Genomic DNA, 23,083 nt, shown 5'->3' with positions numbered 1-23,083 from the left:
TAAGAGAAGAACTTAAAGGTCCTTCCACTGAATTACTATTTGTTCTAGTTTAAGTATAGGTGATGTTCACATTCCAATGCACCACACGTACTAAAGGACCATACTTTATTCTTTTATCAAACATTTTCCCCACCTTATTTAGAGAGGATTTAAGATTTAGATACACACAAAGCGGGAAGATCACATGAATTATATTGGAGAGAAAGAAGAGAAATCAATACTGGAACATTAAATGGAGTGATATGATTTGGCTGTGTCCTCACCCAAATCTCATCTTGAATTGTAGCTCCCATAATTCCCTTCTATTGTGGGAGGGACCTGGTGGGAGATAATTGAATCATGGGGATAGGTTTTTCCCATGCTTATCTTGTGATAGTGAATAAGTCTCACAAGATCTGATGGTTTTAAAAAGGGGAGTTTCCCTGCACAAGCTCTCTTCTCTTGTCTGCTTGCCATGTGATACATGCCTTTCACCTTCCACCATGATTGTAAGGCCTCCCCAGCCATGTGGAGCTGTAAGTCCATTAAGCCTCTTTCTTTTGTCAATTGCCCAGTCTTGGGTATGCCTTTATCAGCAGTGTGAAAACTGACTAATACATGGAGCCAAGAACAAGGCAAATACTGGAAATATATACCATAGAGTCCTTCACACTTAGTATGGATGGCTCTACTTTGGCAGCCCTGAGCTCCCCAGCAGACAAAGTGAAGACAGAAAACCAATCAAATTCAAAAATCAGTGTTCAGCATCTTTTTTGTTTGGTTTTTTAACTTGTATATATTGAAATATATTTTTCTTTGATAAATTTATTTTTTAAATATTATAATGTTCATGAGATTAAAACCAGCCAGCTGCTCAAGAAAAACACAGCTACCAGAAAAAAAAATTCCAAGATTTATCATAAAGAGTATGTAAAGTGAGATCATAAGTAACATCCTTATAAAAATCTCTTGGTGCAGGCTAAGAGATTGAATTGGATTATGTTATACGGCAAAGATGATTGAATATCACTGCCTTGATTATGCTACTTTGTGTGGGACTCTGTCTTAGCAGACTGAAGAGAGAGACTCTTCTGATAGCCTTGAAAAAGCAAGCTGTTATTATGTGAACTCCCAATAGGGAGGGCCACATGGCAGGGAACTGTGGGTGGCCTCTAGGAACTGAAGACCTCAATTCTACAGTCTCAAGGAGCTTAATTCTGCCAACAACCATATGAACTTGGATAGGACTTCTTCCCAACTCAAGCCTCCAGATAAGAATGCAGCCCAGCCACCCACTTGATAGCAACTTTATGAGACTCTGACCAGGGTACCCAGCTAAGTCATGTCTACTCCCTGGTCAACTGAAACCAATAAATGGATGTTGTTTCAAGCTGCTGGCCCTTTACAGAAAAAGTTTGCTAACTTCTGCACTAAAGCACAATTCATAAAATGATTCTATGAGGAGTATATTGGCTTTTGAAAGCACACACAGAGAGAAGTAATAAGAATGTTTGGAGGCCCTACTCTGGGCCAGCACCGAAAGAGCCACTAACATTGACATAAGAGAGTATATGACACAGCTAAGCAGGGCCCATGAAGGCAACTGAACCAGCTAGATTTCTTCGGTAGCAAACAACAGAAGTTGATTCTGACTAGTTTACCCAGGAAAGAAATATATCTGAAGCTTATCAGATAATTTGTGGAATCAAAGAAAAGACCAGTGACTTATTCTCAGGAAAGGACAGAGACAAGGAGAGTTCTGGGGGTGTAAATAGCAGAAGTGACTAAGAGCTGCAGCAGGACTCTGTCACTGGAATGACTGCACCTTAATTCTGGGTTATATTTTTTTGCATCACTGGGTTCAAAATTCAAAGTCCCAAGAAAGAGAGGATCTGACGTTCTGAGGCTAAGGAGAAGCAGGCACTTGTATTTAACCAATCATGACTGCACAAAAGAGGGAAGAGATTCTTTCCCTAAAGGAAATCAGGATATTAGAGCTGCAAAATGGGGGGAAGGTGCTGAGCAGCCATCAGTGGTCACCACTGCAGCCTGGCCTCCATCCCTGCATCCTCACATGCCTGCATCCCCGCATTCCCCTGTTCCCTGGAACTCATCCAGTCCAGCAGCCTTCCAGATGTCTCTTTGCAAGTTTTTGCCATGTTTGTTTTTACACAGTGATGTCCACCTGTCTGAAACATAAGCTTCAGGAGGACAGAAATGATGTTCACCTTCTTCACAGGCTTAACACCTGCCCAGTAGATAGAAAGTGCTCAAGAAATCTATGTCACATCAAATGAAAAGGCTTCTCCACAGCAAAGAAAACAATCAACAAAATGAATGAGTGACCTACGGGTTGGGAGAAAATATATGCAAACCACATATCTGACAAGAGGTTAACATCCCAAGTATATAGAGCACTCACACAACTTAATAGAAAAAAACATAACTCTATTGAAAAATGAGCAAAGGACTTGAGTAGCCATTTTTTACAAAGAAGACATACAAATGGCCAACAGGTATATGAAAAAGAAATGCTTAAAATCACTATCATCAGGGAAGTGGAAATCAAAACCATAAGGAGCTATCACTTCACATCAATTAGGATGGCCATTATCAAAAAGACAAAAGATAACAAGTGTTGGAGAGGTGTGAAAAAAAGGGAACCCTTGTATACTATTGATACGAATGTAAATTGGTACAACCACTGTGGAAAACAGTATGGAGATACCTCAAAAAATTAAACCTAGAGCTAGTGTATGATCCAGCAATCCAATCTCACTTCTGGGTATATATCCAAAGGAAATGAAACCAGTATCTCGAACTGATACCTGCACTTCCATGTTCATTGCAGTATTATTCACAATAGCGGAGATAAGGAAACAACCTAAGTGTCCGCCCACAGATGAATGGATAAAGAAATTGTGAGAAATATATATATATTTTTTATATATATATACACATATGCATATACATATACATGTGATGGAATATTATTCAGCTTTAAAAAAGAAAATTCTGCCACTTGTGACAACATAGATGAACCCAGAGGACATTTTGCCAAGTGAAATGAGCCAGACACATAAAGAAAATCCTGCAGCATCTTACTTATATGTGGAATCTAAAAAAATCAAACTCATGGAAGCAGAGAGTAGAATGGTGGGGAATATAGAAGGAGATGTTGGCCAAAAGGTACAAAGTCACAGCTACGTAAGATGAATAAATCTAGAGCTCCAGTGCACAGCATGAGGACTTTAAGTAATAACTCTGTATGAGTTCATTTCACACTGCTATAAAGAAATACCCGAGATTGGGTAATTTATAAAGGAAAGAGGTTTAATTGGCTCACAGTTCCACATGGCTGGGGAGGCCTCTGGAAACACAATCATGGCCAAAGGGGAAGCAGGCACGTATTACATGGCGACAGAAGAGAGAAAGAGTGTGAGTAGGAGGAACTGTCAAACACTTATAAAACCATTAGATCTTGTGAGAACTCACTATCACACGAACAACATGAGGGAAACTGCCCCCATGATCCAATCACCTCCCACCAGGTCCCGCCAAGACGCATGATTATGAGGATTACAATTCAAAATAAGATTTGGGTGGGGACACAGAGCCAAACCATATCAAATACTATACTGTATACTAGAAATGTGCTAAAAGAATAGACTTCAGGTGCTGTCACTACAAAAAAGAAACAAAATTTAACTATGTGAAGAGAAGGATATGTTAATTTACTTGACGATAATAATCATTGCACTAAGTATACATATATCAAAACATCATGCTGTATACCTTAAATGTACACGATTTTTATTTTAAAAAGTCATTAAAAGTAAAACGTGTTAAGTGGATGAATGGAGAAATGAGTGTTCAGACAAACTAATTTCTGAACCATTCCACCAAATCCCCTGTGGACAAACCTATAGTATTTTTCCTTCTACAAAAATAAAGTAGTGCCTTGCTTCTCTCTCTTCTTTATGTTCCTCTTGGCTTTCCCACCCTTTCCACCAGCTGTAGAGGAGTCCAGCAGACAGGTTATTTTCACAACCAACACCTGATAAGTGGCATTAGGAAAATAAATATCCATCGTACCAATTTTGCTGTGTTGCTCTCCTCCCGTGAAATGATTTGTGAAATGCTATAAACATATAGCAATGGTTCTTGCTGCCTCAAACAAGCGATGGTTTAAAGCTGGGGATGGAAGGGTGAAAGAAGAGAAGAGGAGCTGTTTCAAAGGGGCTCTTTGGGACACTGGGCGCTTCTTGAGTCTCCAGAAAGTCAGAGCCTTGCACAGCCATTAGTGAATGCAGACAGCCTTGCTCAGTGAGAAACCAAGGTTTATTATGCTCACATGTCTGCAGGTTGGCTGGGCAGCCCTGCTGCTCTTAGCTGGGCATAGTCATGTGTCTGTGGTCGCTGCGAGTAGAAAAAGCAGCTCTGTTATTCCAAGCTGGACTCTCTCGTCTGTTTTGGAATCAGCTAACTGTCAACTGATCTTACATGGTTTCAGGTTGAACAAATGAGCTCTTCTCCACAGGCTCTCACATTCTCTGGCTCACTAGTCCAAGCCTATTTACCCAACAGAAGCAAAGTTCTAAGAAAGAGAAGATATGCACCCAATCTCCTGAGGCCTAGGTTCACAATTGGTACTGTCCCACATCCTCACCTTCTACTGGCCAAATCAAGTCACAGTTGAGCCCAGATTCAAGGACAGGCAAACAGGCTCCACCTCTCGATGGAAGGAGCTGCAAAGTCTTTGTGTAAAGGGCATATTAATTACAACTGTGGAAGCAATCAATCAGTCACAACCACCTTGGAGCCCATGGGAGAGCCTCCTACAGGGCCTTGCTCTGGGCAGGTGCTCACCACCACCAGATCATCAGCTCATGAGGGCAGAGACCTTACCTGGCTGGTTTACCTCTGGCTTTCTATCATCTTGCACATAGTAGGGGCTCAATAATTAAACATATTCATCAATTAAAGCAAACAGCTATGGGAAAGAAAGCATGTTCTTATCTCCTCTGGTGCATAATTCCACAAAAACACAACCTGCCGAGTCATTCTCCTCAGACCAAATCTCCATGAGTACTATGTGCAGAAAGGGGTTGTTAGCAGATGCTTCTCCCTGATGATGGTTTGAAAAATTCCTCAAACTTAATACCATCAAGGACTCCAGGATTTAAAAGAATCTCTCCACCCTCCAAGAGAAGAAATAGTCTCTAGCCACGGTGCCCTCCGTTTTGTTGCCAGAGTGGTAACGTTTGGAGAGACCAGAGCAGAGCAGATGGAGCACTTCACCTTTCTTTCCATGACATAGAGTGTCTAAGAATGTGCGGTTGCTCCAGCTGGGGATGACGGCGCGTGAGCATGCAGCTGGTATGTCAGCCCCCAGCACATGCTGCTCTGCTCAGCTCCAGCACGGGCTTGTTGATGAAGCAGCACTGGGGGCTCCAGTGCACAAAGGGAAGAGGCTCCTTCATTGCACTGGAGCCCCCTGGTTGGCCTTGCCCCAACCAGGCTTGGCTGGCCTTGTCCCAAGCTTCCCTACCCAGCTGAGAATATGGGTCAGCTGGGATGTCTTGAGATGACCCAGTGTCTTGCCATGGTCTCTGAATACACAGGCACACACACACATGCATGCACACTGACACACATGTATACATGTGCACACACACTCATACACACACACTTATACACACATGCACACATACATACACACACATACACATATGCACACATGCACCCTCACACCCATGCATACACACACAGACACAACCTGAAACCAGCAAGTGTTTAGTGCCACCCAGACCACCCCCTTTTGCCCACTCTTCCTTGATCCCAGCCCATATTCCTTATGAGAGTTGACACTTTTAAGACTATTGAGGACATAGTCCAAAGAACCAAAGGACTCCATGTGGGATGCTGAGTTGCTGCCTCTTGGTTTCTGGTTTTGCTCCTCCTTTCAACCCCCAGTCCACATCCAGCTGCAGTTTCCCCCCTGGGGTTGATGCTTCCCCCAGTTTCCCCACCAGACCCACCCAGGTCTCAATCCCCTGACACTTCATCCAGAACCTTGTCCCTGGGGCTAAGTTGGATTCAGCACGAGCCACTCCATCTTCAATTCACACAGCCCTAATTCCTCCCATCTAGAGGAAACAAAGACCTATCCTCAGCCATCCATTCCAGACTGACTAATGTGGCCTCCTTAGGGGGCATTTGCACTGTAAAAGATCCCCTCTTGGGACTGGTGGGAGGCACTGGCTGTGCTAAGGCCCCAGGGCACTTTTTAGAGAGATGGAAATGTTCTGCATCTCAGTTATGGTGGTGGTTACACAATTGTATACACTTCTCATAATTCATTGCCCTGTAGGTCCAAAAAAAAGATGAATTTCATGATGTATAAAACATTCCTCAATAAATCTGACAAAAAATAATTTTTTTTTTAGAAAAAGAAGTTTCCATTTGTTCCATGACTTTTCTGCCCACTCCAACCAACCCTTAACTGTGGTGGTGAGGAATATTTTAGAAAAACCATGCATCAAAGTGGTGCTTTAGGGGCACCATTCTGTCTTCCCCAAAGCTCCTCCAGTCTTTATCTTGTGGTTGCCCTTCTCAGAAGTAGATGAGACTCTCCAGCAATGATACTTATCAACATGAGGGGTAGGGGAGAAGCAGGAGGACACTGGAAATATTACTTCCAGCCTGAGATGTACAAGATAAAGACAGGAACCCAGGAGAAGGTGGGGGGAATATGGAGGGAAGAGTAAAACTGAAGGAGAAAGGACTCCAGAAATCCAGGAAAGAGAGATTCAGCATTGCGTGAAAAATCTTCTGAGAAGGAAAGGAAACACCTGCAGTTTCCTCTGGACTCTGAGTGTGTTCTGAGCAGTTAAGATCCATGTGCTCTGGAATGGAGGTGTCTTTACATCTGGGGTTAAATGAGATGTCAAGGCTGCTACTGGAAAGGATCCTGATTAGCCAAAGAGAAGTCATCGTGGAGTTTGTCACTGTCACACCAAAGGGGGAGTGAGCTTCAGTGGAGAGCTCTTTCTGCCACTACTCAAATGCTACATCAGCCCAGGCTTAGCTCCTAGCCCCCAGTCATAGGTAACAAATAGCCCCTTGCAAATGGGTTGATCACTTGCTGACCTTACTGATTCAAGTGCAGTAGGGGCCTGTGGGGAACTTTTAGTTCCAGGAAGCAAATGATTGATATGTTTGTAAACTCATCCCTGAAACCCATTCGTCTGGAAGTAAGAAATTATGAAAAAGTGCAAAGCCAAGAAGGAGGAAGAAAGGGAGTGGACAGGTAGAACAAGCCTAACTGGATCCCAGCCTGGAAGACTCTCCAGGGCTGAGATCAGAACATCTCAGCAGGCACCACAAAAGAGACCTTGCACCTGCAGATACCCCTGTCCCTATAAATTCTTTCCATGTATTATGACAGCCAATTTGATTCCACCTATTTTTGAGAATCTTCATGGCCCATAAACACTTTGTGAAAAAAAGACTAAGATGAAGTCCAGAACTCTGAGGAACTCCTCATCCAAAATGGAGGGAAAGGTTCCCCCATACTACATGAAATTTTGCATTTTTTCTAATTTGGCAACTATGTATTTGACAAAACATACGATGCAGCTTTGCAGCAATTGCGGTCCTGGTTATAAACCCAGGAGAAATCAGTGTGTATGACATGCAAAAGAATGTTCATAGCAACAATATATGTTATAACTCAAAACTGGAAATAACCCAGCTTTCTATCAATAGTACAAAGATAAATAAATTGTGGTACATTCAGACAATAGACTGCAATATAGCAATGAAAAGAAAACTATCAGGACATGCACAAAATGGACAGATCTCACACATAATGTTGAGCAAAAAGAAGCTAGACAGGAGAGTACGTGTCTACAATTTCATTTATAGAAAGCTCCAGAACAACCAAAATTAATCTCAGATGGGAAAAATCCGAACAATTTTTGCCTTTTGGGAATGACTAGAACAAGAGAGGCTTCTGAGTGTTCTTGTCTCTTTCTTGATTTGGGTGTTTGTAACATGGAAATTTTCATTTCTAAAAAAGTTATCCAGCTAAATATTTTGTGTGTGATATGGTTGGGCTCTGTGTCCCCCCCAAATCTCATCTTGAATTGTACCCCCATGTGTCAAGGGAGGGACCTGTAATCCCCACGTGTCGAGGGAGAGAAGTGATTGGATTATGGGGGCGGTTTCCCGAATGCTGTTCTTGTAATAGTGAGTAAGTTCTTACAAGATCTCATGGTTTTATAAATGGTAGTTTTTCAAGCGCTCTCACACACGCTCTATCTCACCTGCCACCATGTAAAACGTGCCTGCTTCCCCTTCCACCATGATTGTAAGTTTCCTGAGGACTCCCTGGCCATGCAGAACTGTGAGTCAATTAAACCTCTTTCCTTTATAAATTACTCAGTTTGGGGTAGTATCTTTATAGCAGTGTGAGAACTAATACAGTATATTGGTACTGCAGAGAGTAGGGTACTGCTATAAAGATACCTGAAAACTGAAAGTGACCTTGGAACTGGGCAATAGGCAGAGGTTGGAACTGTTTGGAGGGCTCAGAAGAAGACAGGACAATGTAGGAAAGTTTGAAACTTCCTAGAGACTTGTTGAATGGGTTAAACCAAAATGCTGATAGGGATATGGGCAATGAAGTTCCAGCTGAGGTGGTCTCAGATGGAGGTGAGGAACTTCTTGGGAACTGGAGTAAAGGTGACTCTTGCTATGCTTTAGCAAAGAGACTGGCAGCATTTTGTCCCTGCTCTAGAGATCTGTGGAACTTTGAACTTGAGAGAAATTATCTGAAATTGGAACTTATGTTTAAAAGAAAAGCAGACCATTCAGGTTTGGAAAATTTGCAGCCTGATGATGCAATAGAAAAGAAAAATCCATTTTCTGGGGAGAAATTCAAGCCTTCTGCAGAAATTTGCATAAATAACAAGGAGCCACATGTTAATCACCAAGACAATGGGGAAAATGTTTCCAAGGTATGTCAGAGATTTTGGCAGCAGCTGCTCCCACAGGCCCAGAGGCCTAGGAGTCAAAAATGGTTTCACGGGCCAGCTGGCTCCTGTGTGCAGCATTAGGACTTAGTGCCCTGTGTCCAGCTATGGCTAAAAGTGGCCAAGGTACAGCTCGGGCCGTTGCTTCAGAGGGTGCAAGCCCCAAGCCTTGGTGGCTTCCATGTGGTATTGGGCCTGTGGGTACACAGAAGTCAAGAACTGAGGTTTGGGAACCTCCACCCAGATTTCAGAGGATGTAAGGAAATGCCTGAATGTACAGGCAGAAGTTTGCTGCTTGGGTGGAGCCTTCATGGAGCACCTCTGCTAAGGCAATGCAGATGGGAAATGTGGAGCTGGAGCCCCCACACAGAGTCCCTACTAGGATACTGCCCAGTAGAACTGTGAGAAGAGGGCCACTGTCCTCTAGACCCCAGAATGAGAGCCAATGATAGCTTGCATTGTGTGCCTGGAACAAAGCCATAGACACTCAAGGCCAGCCAGTGAAAGTAGCCAGGAGGGGAGCTGTACCCTACAAAGCCACAGGAGTAGAGCTGCCCAAGACTGTGGGAGCCCACCTCTTGCATCAGTGAGACCTGAATGTGAGATATGAAGTCAAAGGAGATTATTTTGGAGCTTTAAGACTTAATAACTGCCCTGCTGGGTTTTGGACTTGCATGGGGCCTTTATCCCCTGTGTTTTGGCCAATTTCTCCCATTTGGAATGGGAGCATTTACGCAATGCCTGCATCTCCATTATATCTTGGAAGTAACTAATGTGCTTTTGGTTTTGCAGGCTCTTAGGCAGAAGGGACTTCACTTGTCTCAGAAGAGGCTTTGGACTTGGGCTTTTAAGTCAATGCTGAAATGAGTTAGGACTTTGGGAATTTGTTGGGAAGGCATGATTGGTTTTGAGATGTATAAAAGACATGAGATTTGGGAAGGGCCGGGGCGCAATAATATGGTTAGGCTCTGTGTCCCCACCCAAATCTCATCTTGAATTGCAATCCACATGTGTCAAGGGAGGAATCTGTAATCTCCATGTGTTGAGAGAGGGAAGTGATTGGATTATGGGCGTGGTTCCCACATTCTGTTCTCATGGTAGTGAGTGAATTCTCACAGGATCTGATGGTTTTATAAATGGTAGTTGTTCCTGCAGTCATACACATTCTCTCTCACCTGCTGCCATGTAAGATGTGCCTGCTTCCCTTTCTGCCATGATTGTAAGTTTCCTGAGGCCTCCCAATCCATGAGAAACTGTGAATCAATTAAACCTCTTTCCTTTATAAGTTACCCAGTTTCAGGTAGTATCTTTATAGCAGTTTCAGAACAGACTAATATAGTGTGCTTTACATATATTGTATTTTAATAAGATATACATATATATAGTATATCCATTTTTCTACCTATGTGTATCTATATATGTGTGTGTGTGCATGTCTTTATAATTGTGTGAGCCAACTCCCATATATATATATATATATATATATATAGAGAGAGAGAGAGAGAGAGAGAGAGAGAGAGAGAAAGAGAGAGAGAGAGAGGGTATATGTGTATGCCAAGCACTAGGAATTTAACACCTTAAAAATGCACAATTCATGCCCTCGTGGAACTTATGAGCTAGTGGAGGGAATAACATTAAGTAAACAGTCACCCAAAAAAATAAAGAATAACAAACCATGGAATGTGCTGTAAGAAGAAAGTGGGAAAGCTAGTAATATGAGTTTGATTTTGACCTAACATCAGAAAAGGCTTTCTTTGAGGAATGACATTTCTTCAGAGTGGGCAGGAGTTAGTTGATGTGATGGTTAATTTTAGGTGTCAGCCTGACTGGGTTAAGGGCTGCCCAGATAGCTGATATAGTGTTATATCTGGGTGTGTTTGTGAGAGTGTTTCTGGAAGAGATTGGCTTTTGAATCAGTGGACTGAATAAGGAATATTTGCCCTCACTAGTGTAGGTGGACATCATCCAATCTGTTGAGAACCTGGATAGAACAAAAAGGCAAAGGAAAGGCAAATTTTAACTCTCCTCTGGATCTGGGACATCTATCTTCTTCTGCCCTTGGACATCGGAGCTTCAGGTTCTCAGGCCTTCAGCCTCCAGGACTTACACCAGCAGTCTCCCCAGTTCTCTGACCTTTGCTCTTAAATGGAGAGTTAGAGCACCAGCTTCCTCCTTTTTTTTTTTTTTTTTTTTTTTTGAGACAGAGTCTCGCTGTGTCACCCAGGCTGGAGTGTAGTGGTGCGACCTCGGCTCACTGCAAGCTCTGCCTCCTGGGTTCACGCCATTCTCCTGCCTCAGCCTCTCAAGTAGCTGGGACCACAGGTGCCTGCCACCATGCCCAGCTAATTTTTTTTTTGTATTTTTAGTAGAGATGGGGTTTCACCATGTTAGCCAGGATGGTCTTGATCTCCTGACCTCGTGATCTGCCCGCCTCAGCCTCCCAAAGTGCTGGGATTACAGGCATGAGCCACTGCACCAGGAGCACCAGCTTCTTTAATGCTATAGCCTGCACACAGAAGATCATGGGACTTCTCAGTGTGAGTCCATTTCCATAATAAATCCCCTCTTAAATATCTGTACATCTCTTGGTTCTGTTTTTCTGGAGAACACTGACTCATACAGCCAGTGAACCTTCAGACAGAGAGAGGCGAAGAGCAAAGGTCCTGAGAAGAATGGGCTTGGCCTCAAGAGGGACTGACAGACAGAATGAGGGACAATGGTACACCATGAGGCCAGAAAGGAGGCACAACAGGGAAGAGTCAGACAATGTTATGAATTTGGGGTCTTATTCTGAGAACAGTGGGGAACTTTTAGAGTCTTTTCAGCAGAGAGCAACATAATTCAATCTGCATCTGTTAAAGATATATGTCACTTGTGTATGGCTACAATTGCAAAAAAGCAAAGCAATACATGCGGAAACCAGCTATGAGTCAACTGCAGTAGCCCAGGCAATGGACTGCAGGGCTGCTGATGGAAAAGGCTTTACAGAGTTCAGTTATTAAAAATGTAATTTAACACCAATTCTGGTGAGAAAAAAAAACCCCACTGCATTAAATGTAAGTAGAAAACAGTAGCAACAAATAAAACCTTCATTGGCTAACAATAGCACTCATTTATTCATATGCTTAAATACACCTTGTTTCATCAATACCATGTTTAACATTAACCCCTAAAGCATCTTTAAATTCAGAATGTAAAATTATTTTAATCACTTTTGGCCATGGACAGTGATATAGTTTGGATACTGTTCTTACCCAAATCTCATGTTGAAATGTAATTCCCAATGTTGGCAGTGGGGCCTGGTGGGAGGTGACCGGATCATAGGAGCAGGTTTCTCATGAATGGTTTAGTACCATCCCATTGGTACTATCCTCACAATAGTGAGTAAGTTTTCATGAGATCTGGTCATTTAAAAGTGTGTGGCCTCTCTCTCTCTCTCTTGCTCCTACTCTGGCCATGTGATATGCCTGCTCCCCCTTCACCTTCCACCATGATTGTAAGTTTCCTGAGGCCTCCCCAGAAGCTGAGCAGATGCCAGCACCATGCTTCCTATACAGCCTGCAGAACCAGGAGCCAATTAAACTTTTCTTTATAAATTACTCAGGCTCAGGGATTTATTTATAGCAATATGAGAATGAACTAATATAGACCATCAGACAAAACATTAGGCGTAATATCGAAAGCAGTGTGCTGCTTGTCCTGATATCTAACCTTTATTGAGCACTCATCCTTTGCTAAGTATTTCTTAGTGTTTACCTGTACTGACTCATTTAATCCTCATGAAACCTCCATTAGGTAGATGCTATTATTATCCCCATGTATACATGAGGACGTTAACGTAGAGAGGGGTGCCCAAGATTCCCAAGCTATTGAGCATCAAAGCAAAGGTTTAAACCCATGCAGCATGGTGCTAAATCTGCATTTGAACAAATAGGCTATAGTTCTTCTCAGGATCAAATCATTGATTTTGATTCTTTTGGAACCTTTTGACTAACAGCGTTATTTCCAGGCATGTCAAAGAACGCTGGAGTTCATTTGAATTTTTGACTTAGTTAAATTCATTGTTCTGTTTTCCCTTTATTGAATTATACATTCCTGGAAGTTAAATAGCTTCTCTTAAAAGTCAGCCAGAAGCTTTTGACATTTAGATGTTGGGTGCTTGATGTCCTTCATGATACAGGAATCGGTCACATCAGCTACCGTTGGCTTCAAAAAGTCTATGCTGTATTCCAAAATAAATTGACAATTTCAACTGCATTGATGGTATTTCCTTTAGGATGGAAAACCAATGAATTCAAGTTCTTATTTCAGTGCTAAATCCTAGTGTAACTTTTTAAAAGAAGTGTTATGTAGGGGCAGCAATAAGTTATAATCAACCCTGTAAGGTGCTACCAAATCAAATAAATCAACTGAAATGGCCATCAGATGCAGAGAGGAAGGTCACACATGTGCTGGCCATGACAACTTTGCTGCAGTTGAATCTGGTGCTAGGCAGCTGATGAGTTTCTTTTGACATCTATTGTAAGATGCAGCCCTTTTTTAAAAACACAAAAGTAAGAAAACTGACTTCCAGATTTGGAATGTATGATATTTATGAACTATAAATAACATATCTCTTCTATTTACGCAAGAGGTCAATCTCCTGCATGGCGGGAGTCTACCCCTTCACTCGACTAGTCTGGCTGTCCTGCATCCCATACTAAATCTCCAAAGAGTTTCCGCTGCCAACAGTTTTAGCCCTCCTTGTTCCTCTAGCCCAATGACATCAACTACAATGATAAATGCATTCTAAATACCTTTTGAATATTGTGTGTGTGGCCTCTGGTATCAAGCAGCCTTGTCTCATATTTTATTATGGTCATCAATTAGCTCTGTGAATATGAGCAGTTTACTATGAATTCAGTTTCTCATCTAAAGAATGAAGATAGTAGTACCTACCTCCAGGGTTCTTAGAAGGATAAATGAAAGAATACATATAAATAATTTAACAGAGAATCTGGTACCTCATGACTTATCAATGGATGTTTAGCTGCTACTTACTATTAATATGATCATCATGGTAGCAGATGTCTTATCTCTTGTCAACCAAGACTCTTAGTGAATGGGTTAATTCAAAAATTCAGTTAAAGTGAGAAGTTAATAAAAAAGATATATTCAGATATCTACTACCTATATTGAGTAACTTACAGCAGACCAATGTTTATGCCAAGAAAAAAGCAGAAAAGCCAACTAAAATACAAAAATATGTCTATTTGAAGGCATCAGAGAGTTGCTAAAGCATCCAATACTTGAGAAGTCAAGATCCTGGAGAGAAGAGAACCACAGAGGTGAGCCATTTTCCTCTAGTGGCATTTTCAAAGAATCCAGACAGAGGACAACTGTTAAGAGCCAAGATGTCAGCAAAAACTGCAACGCTCTTGGAGGGTTGGGGAGATAAAAATTATAGTTCAGAGCTTTCAGGGCAGCCAGGAATTGAGGGACCAAGATTCCTGAGAGAAGAGAGGCATAGAGGACTGAGCCCAACCCTCTTTTTCCCTCAGAGCAGAAGGATAAGAGACCAAGCAGAAATGTGCTGAAAACTCTCACCTTGGAATTCCTTGTCTAGTGACTGTTTAGGGTTCCAATGCTGCAGCTGAATAAACAAGTTTTTTTGTTTGATTGTTTGTTTGTTTGCTTGTTTGTTTGCATTTAAAATTTATCTTTAAAAAGACTAAAGAGTAGAAAAGTGCCAGAGTTCACATTTTTAACCACTGGGCCAGAGAGGACCTGGACACTATGCTTTGATCTTGACTTCTTTACCACATTTTGGCTTAACCATGTATTTTTAGGAACATCAAAGAATCCTAGAGTTTTTCCTGAAAATTTAGAAGAAATGGAGAAATTCCTTTAAAAAAGAAAAGAAAACGAGAAAAGAAAAGAAGCAAAACTTTGAAAAACTGGCACAGGATTTTTAAAAAAAGAAAAAGTCCTCTAATTTAAAAATTGAGTTTGTAATTAAACGCCTCCACAAAGAAATCTTCAGGTCCAGATGGCTTCACAGGTGAAATCCTCTAAATATTTAAAGATGAAATAGCACTAATCTTAAACAATTTCCTCTAAATAAAAGTAAAAACAATACTGCAAACTTCCGAATTTATCTATAATGTCCAGCATTGCTTTGAAAACAAAGCCTGATGAGAACATAAGAATTGAAAATTATTAGTCATGTCTCTCATAAACCTATGTGAAAACATTATAACCAAATATTATCTAACCATATATAAAAAGAATAATATATGACAACCAAGTTGGGTTTGTTCCAATAATGCAGAATTGCATTTTACATTCGAAATTAATCAATCAATATAATTCACCTCATTAATACAATATGGGAGCAAAATCGTAAGATCAGTTCAATAAGTTCAAAAGCATTTATAAAGCCAACATCCATTCATGATTTTTAAAAATAATAGCAAAGTAGGCCTAGAATAGAAGTTTAAAAATCTGTAAGAGTTTATATATATATTTAAAAACTATAGAAAACATTAATATTTAATAATGGAATCTTGATAGCTTTTCATCTGAGATCAGAAATGAGACAAAAGTATCTACTAACAGCACTTTAGTCAAAATTGCACTGGTCATAACCAGTGTAATAAGAAAAGAAAAAATAATTAAAAGGTAGATAGATTGAAAAAGAGGAAAAAAAGAACATAGAAAAGCCAAAAGATTCTACAGACAAATAATTAAATTAAGAAGGGAAGCTGCCAGGCACGGTGGCTCACGCCTGTAATCTCAGCACTTTGGGAGGCTGAGGCGGGCAGATCACAAGGTCAGGAGTTCAAGACCAGCCTGACCAAAACGGTGAAACCCCGTCTCTACTAAAAATACAAAAATTAGCCGGGCGTAGTGGCGTGCACCTGTAATCCCAGCTACTCAGGAGGCTGAGGCAGGAGAATCGCTTGAACCCAGGAAGTGGAGATTTCAGTGAGCTGAGATCACACAACTGCACTCCAGCCTGGGTGACAAAAAAAAAAAAAAAAAGAAGGGAAGCTAACATCAATATATTTTTAAATAATATTTTAAATACACTGTCAATAAACAATTACAAGTGAAAAATTTAAAGCTACCTCAAAAAATAACATTAAAATGTCAATACTTAAAATGAAAACAAAATATAAATAAGACTTTTATCCTAAAAACTGAAAAGCATTCTTCGGATAAATTTTAAAATGCCTGAATAAGTGGAAGAATTTGCTATATTTTCATGGAGAAGAAGACTTGATCATTTAAAGGTGTCAATTCTCCCAAAATTGATCTATAAATTCAATGAAATCTCAATAAAATTCCTAGTAAGTAGGGTGTGTGTATGTGTGTGTGTGTGTGTGTGTGTGTGTATGTGTTTGTGCCAGAGAAAATTCACCTGCTGTTTTAACATTATATAAAAATGAGAAGTGCCAAGGATGGCCAAAATAATATTGAAGAACTTTAAAAACTGAGAATTTATACTACCAGATATTAAAACTTTTATAAAACTACAGTAATTAAAATAGTGTAGTATTGGTGAAAGGATAGACAAATAGACCTACAGAACTGAACAGAGTTCAGAAACAAAGATGAAAATGCCTGCAGTGAAGACGGGATGGTCTTTTCAATAAATGGGAGCAGTCAGTTGGATATGGAAAAAAAAAAACCTCATCTTAACCCCTCCCTACACTACACACAATAATCAATTCCAGGTGTATTTTATTATCTAAACATAAAACAATACAACTTTTAGAAGATAACATAGGAAAACATTCTAATAATTATTAACAGAACCATAAAAGGAAAAAGTGACTAATTGTACCGTGATAATATGAAGAATGTCCTTTTCAAAGACACTAGTATTAGAATGAAAAGACAAGCCACAGGGTGGAAGAAGATATTTATAATGCATATATTTAATGAAGGAACTAAAATCCAGAATAGATAAAAAAGGAAATAATGTCTGAATTAATAAGTAAACAATATAGACATTCCAGTAAAAAAAATAGGCAAATGACTTGAATAAACACCTTGCTAAAAGAAATATAAAAATGCCCAATAAACATTTGGAAAGGTGACACTCTTCATGGAAAATGCAAATGAAAGCCACAATGAGACACCACACACTGAGATCTTGATTTCTAAATCCTATTCTCCAATAAAAGAAATCAGGGCTTCTTAAAGAAATGGGTGAGGCTGGGGCAGGGAAAATGTAATATAAACCTGGAGTATCTTGTAGTACCAGAAAGTAAGAAAGTACTTTAAAAGCAAAAGGATTGTGGGGATGGCACATTAAAGGAACATAGGAGTCACCCTGAAAGAGCTCCCAATTGCCAGAGATGAAAAAATGTGAGCAACAAATAAATAATGTAGTATTAGATTACAACCCAAAGATTATAATTAACTCATGTTAATTAATATTAATTAACATGAGTTCTTACGGATGTGAACAAATGAGATTAAACAAATCTTCCTTGCAGAAAAAATCCAAGTAATACACCTAGATATTCCACCTTCCAAAAGGTAGAACTTAAGTCTCCCTCTCCTCCCAACTTGAGGTGGGCTAGGCATAGTGATTCACTGCCAAAATATAGGATTGAGAAAAGGAGAAATAGTGACTTCACAGTGGAGAAATCTGGGGAGAACATTACCTTCACCAAGTGATGAGAGTTAACATCATCAATGATGCCATGTGGCTGTCATGTACTCTTTAATTTTGGTGTAATGAGAAGAACACTTTACCTCTGTAACATTATTTCCAAAAACTCTTACTTCCATTCTGGCCATAAGAAAAACATCAAACAGACCCAGAATGGGGGACTTGCTATAGGAGGGCTTGCCAGTATCACTCAAGACTATCAAGGTCATAAAAAACAAAGGAAAGACTGAGATACTATCACAGACCAGAAGACACTAGGGAGGCATGACAACCGAATGCAATGTGGTACCCTGGAAGAAGGGTTGCTATAACAGAAAGAGGATAAAACTGGAAAAAACTGATGAAATCTAAATAAAATCTGGAGTTTACTTAATAGTAACCTACCAATATCAGTTTCTTCACTTTGACAAAGATGCTACAGTAATGGAAGATGTTCACAAATGGGGAAAATTGAGTGAGGGCTATACAGGAACTCTTCGCACTGTCTTTGCAACTTTCCTGTAAATCTAAAATTATCCCATAATAAAAGATTTATTAAAGGCAAACAAAAATATTAGATATCACTTTACCCCCACAAGAACAGCTATAATTAGAAACAATAACATAGACAATATCAGGTGTTGGCAAGAATGCGGAAGCCATTAGAACTTTCTTACTCCACAAACAGAAGCAGAATGGACACAACCACTTTGAAAAACTCTTCCTCAGTATCTATTAAACCTGAATATATGTACAACTTAGGACCTGGCAATTTTTCTCTTAGATATACACTCAAAAGAAATGCCTGCGTGTGTTCATCAAAAGATCTGTATAAAAGTGTCTATAGTAGCACTATTCATAATAGCTAGTCACTAGGAACAACATATATATTCTTCAGGGTAGACTGAATAGATAAACTGGGGGTATTCAACACTTCCAGAGCACCATTCAAACTCAGATGGTGGACAGCTGTCCAGGTGTTGTCTTACTAAAGGTCACTCACATCTCTATTTGACTATCATTTACTGAGTGCTTACTGTGTACCAACACATAGCTCAAAGAATACTATACAACGAGGTTGAGCAAATTATTGCAACACTAAACAACATGGAGGGCTTTTACAAACATAATGCCAAGCAAAACAAGTTAAGCTCCAAGCAAAAAAAAAAAAAATTCTGATTTATGTAATAGGTGAAATTCATTAATGCTGATAAAAGTCAGAGTAGTGGCTACATTTGAGATGGGAGTGTGTAATGCTTGGAATAAGGCATGAGGAAAGATTTGGGGGTGCTGGCAAAGTTCTGGTCCTTGATCTGGTTGCTGGTTATGCTGGGTGTTCACTTTACAAAAACACATCCCACTATAATCTTAGATCTGTGAGCTTTTTTCAATGTATGTTATACTTCAATAAAAACTTTACTTAAAGCTAAAAAATGATACGTACATACTGCAAACCTGTTTAATTTTAACTTAAAACATATAAATGCACATTCATTCACCACTCTTTTGATGTGGAGCCAAGGCTTTTCTTTGAGAATGGGTCTGCTGACTGCAGCTCCTTGTCATCTTTCTTACATACACCACACCCTTCAATGCATCATCTACAATTTCCAGCATCAGTTTCTTTGAAGTTGAGAGAGACCTTAAAGACCCTTGTAAAGCAATCTGAGTAAAGAATCTTGCTAGAATTTTATGATTTTCCCAATCCTTTCATTGTCTCATCCACACCCAATTCCATAGTAAGTTTTAGCAGTTCTTAGTCTGCCTTTACAAAGCTTTCAACTCAGCATTGATAGAAACAGTTCCCTTTTTTTGGCACAATTTATTTTATTTTGGGGTTAATACTGGATTAAGTAATTAATAACTAAGAATGACATAAATGGGCTTGGAACCAAACACAAATGCTCCTTAATGGACATGCAATTCTGCTGACAGGACCAGACATATATAGGTTTGCTAGATACTAACCCGCATTTGCAGGTACTCCCCATAATGCGAGCATGCATTCATCAATGAGCTTTGCAGAGGAAATAAGCTTCACTTCATCCCCTACGTGTGTCAAGTGGACATCTCATGTATGTCTCTCAACTCCCAGCTGCTATCACTGGTCATTCTTGGATCACCTTTTACCTGGGCCACCATGGAGGCCCCTTAATGACTTTCCACATAGGAATTTTTTTTTCTAAAGTAAAACTCATGCACCTGTTTCCTGCTTAAAATTATTTACATGTAGAATGCCTGGCATACTGTGAGTGCTCAATAAATATACACTAAATGAGCAAGTGGCTAAACGATTGGACAGAGGAGTCTTCAGTTCCTCCAGGACAAAGTTCCAGCTCTTAGGTCTGTCCTACGAGGCCCTTTACCGTCAGGTCCTGCTCGCCTTTCCAGTCATCTCATCTCCTATCTCCTCAGTGTATCCTGCGCTGCAGCTCCACTAAGCCCATTGCACCTGCCTGCCCACAGCCCATCGCCCATGCTGCTTCTCTGCTTGAAGTGCCCTTTTTCCATCACCTTCCCTACATAAGACCCAACTATTCCCTCCTCTTTGATTGCTGGCCCTGCCACATTCCAGTGGAGCTTATCCATAGTTCTGATCTCCTGCTTTACAAACCCCATTATTATAATTCCTTGTCATATGCCTGTCGCTCCCATAGACAGTTCAACAGAGAGACTTAAGGGCTAAGATTCAGCCCCTTTATTTGGCTTCACAATCTCAATGTCTAACTCGACCTTGGCATACAGTTGGTGCTCAACACAGGCGTGAAGGCAGAAGCCTGCTGGCCAGAGTTCAAATCCTGGCTCTGCCACTTGATAGCTGTGAAGCCTTAGGCAGATTCTTTCTCCAACACTCAGTTTCCTGTAAAACAGGAGCAATGCTGCTCACTTCACAGTGCTACTGTGAAGACTAAGTGAGATCCCTGATGTAAAGAGCCTGGCACACAAAAAGCACTCAATCAACAGAACCTAAAAGCATGTGGGAGTGTTCACTCTCAGGGTCTAGACAACTGTTCACCTGTGTCCACCCAGTTCAAATGGAAGTCTGGGTGTGATGAGAACCCCAGTATCTGCACACAGCAGATACTTAATATGTATTTGCTGAATGAATGGGTGATGTTCCCTGTCCTCCTTGTCCTTTGTCTCACTCTCCTCTCTGCCCTTAGCACCATATTCTCCATATCCAGCCCCATCTCTGTGGGTAATTTGAAATTAAAATCCCAAAGTTATTTTTCATAAGCGAGAACAATCACTCTTGAGTCTGCTGGCACAGCATCCTGACAGGGGGCTGGCAACGGCCGGTTCACAGTGAGCCCTGCCAGGGGACTGCGCACATGCTTCTAAGAATAACTCAGTGTCCAAGAATTCCGCCTGTTCTATCGCAAGCTGGGGCCGGCCGGCAGCTGGTTTGCATTAGCGTGGAGGGCGATGGCATTCCACTTTACTACAGTGAGGCTGCCGCCCCTCCCTCCCTCCCTCCCTCCCTCTGTTCCCACTTGGGGCTGTCATTGAGCAGGCAGAATCTTCATTTCGCAGCCTTGAAAGCACCAGGAAAGGGTCTGGTTAGAGGTAAATTGAAGAGCAGACGATGTTTGCCTTCTGGGTCCTTTGTCTCACATCTGGGTCATCACACTTCCATTTGGGCATTGTCCTAAGTCCCCAGTGATCTAAGTAATCCAAGGCCACAGGAATATCCCATCTAAACCTGCCTTTACAAAAGCAGTCTGTGCCTGCAATTAGTCCTGACCATTCATCCATTCATTCATTTCTACACAGAACTATTGACGACTAAACCTAAAGGGGGTTTAGGAAATCACTCAAGGAGGCAATTTGATCTATAGTGGTATTATTCTTCCAGGGAAATTTGGAAATGTCTGAGAGTATTTACTTTGGGGGTGTCAAGAAGAGAAAGAGCACTCCTGGCATTTACTGGGCAAAAACTAAGGATACAAAATATCCTGTCATGCACAGAACATTCCCACATGATAAAAAAAATTGTCCAGGAGAAGTATGTCAATAGTATCTCCCTTGAGAAGCGCAACTGGAGTGGAATGTGTCATCCTGTGTCCACCCATTCCTTTCTTACTCCATACCATATTGGGTATGAGCACCGGCTTCCTCATTCCTGGCTTCTACATATCTTATCATCAAATATTTGAAATAGATTTGTTTTGTGGTGAAGTGAGAAAAAAAGACCACGGCCATGGAGTCAAAAAGACCAGGGCAAATATTACATTTCTGCAAATCTAGCTATGGAAACTTGACAGAGTTAATGCTTCTTGGAAGCCCACACTCCTCACCTGTACAATAGTACTCATGATATCTGTGTTATATGATGGTTATGAACATGGGCGCCATATTGCACAACTCCTGAAATTGAGTAACATAGTCCAGCAGTAAGAATTAAATAAGAACTTGCATAGCATGCTGGATGCATAGTGGGCATTAAGTATACTGTAGATGTTACATGTAAAGTGCCTTCTACTCGGCCTGGCATGCAATAGAGGCTCTATAAATTTCAATCCCATCCCCTTCTCCATTCTATCTCCTCCCTCCTCCCAAGATGTCATGTAACTCACTAAAGGTCCTCTATAATTCATTGATTAAGGGCTATATGGTTGGTTCCACGCTGGATGGTTGTGAGGGGACAGAAAGGGTACTTATGAAAAAGCCATGGTCCCTACTGTCATAGAACTTAAAAACTGGGGGTTCCAATAAGACCTATATGTATACATGTGTTTGTACAGATGAGTGTAAGATGGATACAAAAATATATTAAACTATAAAGATTTGCATCTACCTCCTCTGCATTCTACCTCCAATTATTCCAAAAGGAAGTATCTCTTGATCATTTGGTTCATTACCAGGTCTTTATCGTGCTTACAGAGAAGGAAGATAAAAGGATGAGAGAAGCCAAATTGCTGTAAATAAGACAGGATAAAACAAGAGCGGGAAAGGAATAGGGAGGAGACATCATAGAAAGTGAGAAAGAATGAAGAAGAAAGAACAAAGAAAGAATGAGAAGTAGCTTTCTGGAGGAGTGGGACCTTGGGACTATAATCAGAGAAGCCCCATTGTGAGCCCCTGAGATATGGTCACAATCAACTAGAACTCCTCAAAGATTCTTCCCAAAGATTTCTCCAAAGTCTGGGTGCAGTCATTATGTCCAGCCTCTTGCTTTTCTTCGCCCATGCTTTCATATTCACACTCTGTCAACCCAGCTATAAAACCCAGCTCATTCTTCAATTCCCTGCAAAAAACCTGCCAGCTCAAGGCTCTTGTGAGAGTGTCAGACTTTCCTTGAGGTGTGGGGGAAGCAGAGAAAAGGAATGACATCAACAAAGCACAAAACAACTTCACAATGAATATCAAACACTCCCCCTTGTAAAGGCCCTTCGCCATGGGGAACTTGCTCTTCAGCTCT

The 23,083-nt window shown here is 40.8% G+C and overlaps 1 protein-coding gene across 1 annotated transcript in view; it reads right to left on the bottom strand.

The window, feature by feature from the left end:
* Positions 1-23,083, bottom strand: part of LOC134807506 (uncharacterized) — a 39,808-nt gene that overhangs the window by 5,253 nt on the left and 11,472 nt on the right. The window lies entirely within an intron of this gene.

Source organism: Pan troglodytes, chromosome 10 (genome assembly GCF_028858775.2).
Source record: "Pan troglodytes isolate AG18354 chromosome 10, NHGRI_mPanTro3-v2.0_pri, whole genome shotgun sequence".
Lineage (NCBI taxonomy): Eukaryota > Metazoa > Chordata > Mammalia > Primates > Hominidae > Pan > Pan troglodytes.
Note: the sequence above shows the minus strand (reverse complement) of the source record. Positions and strands in the feature narration are given on the sequence as shown.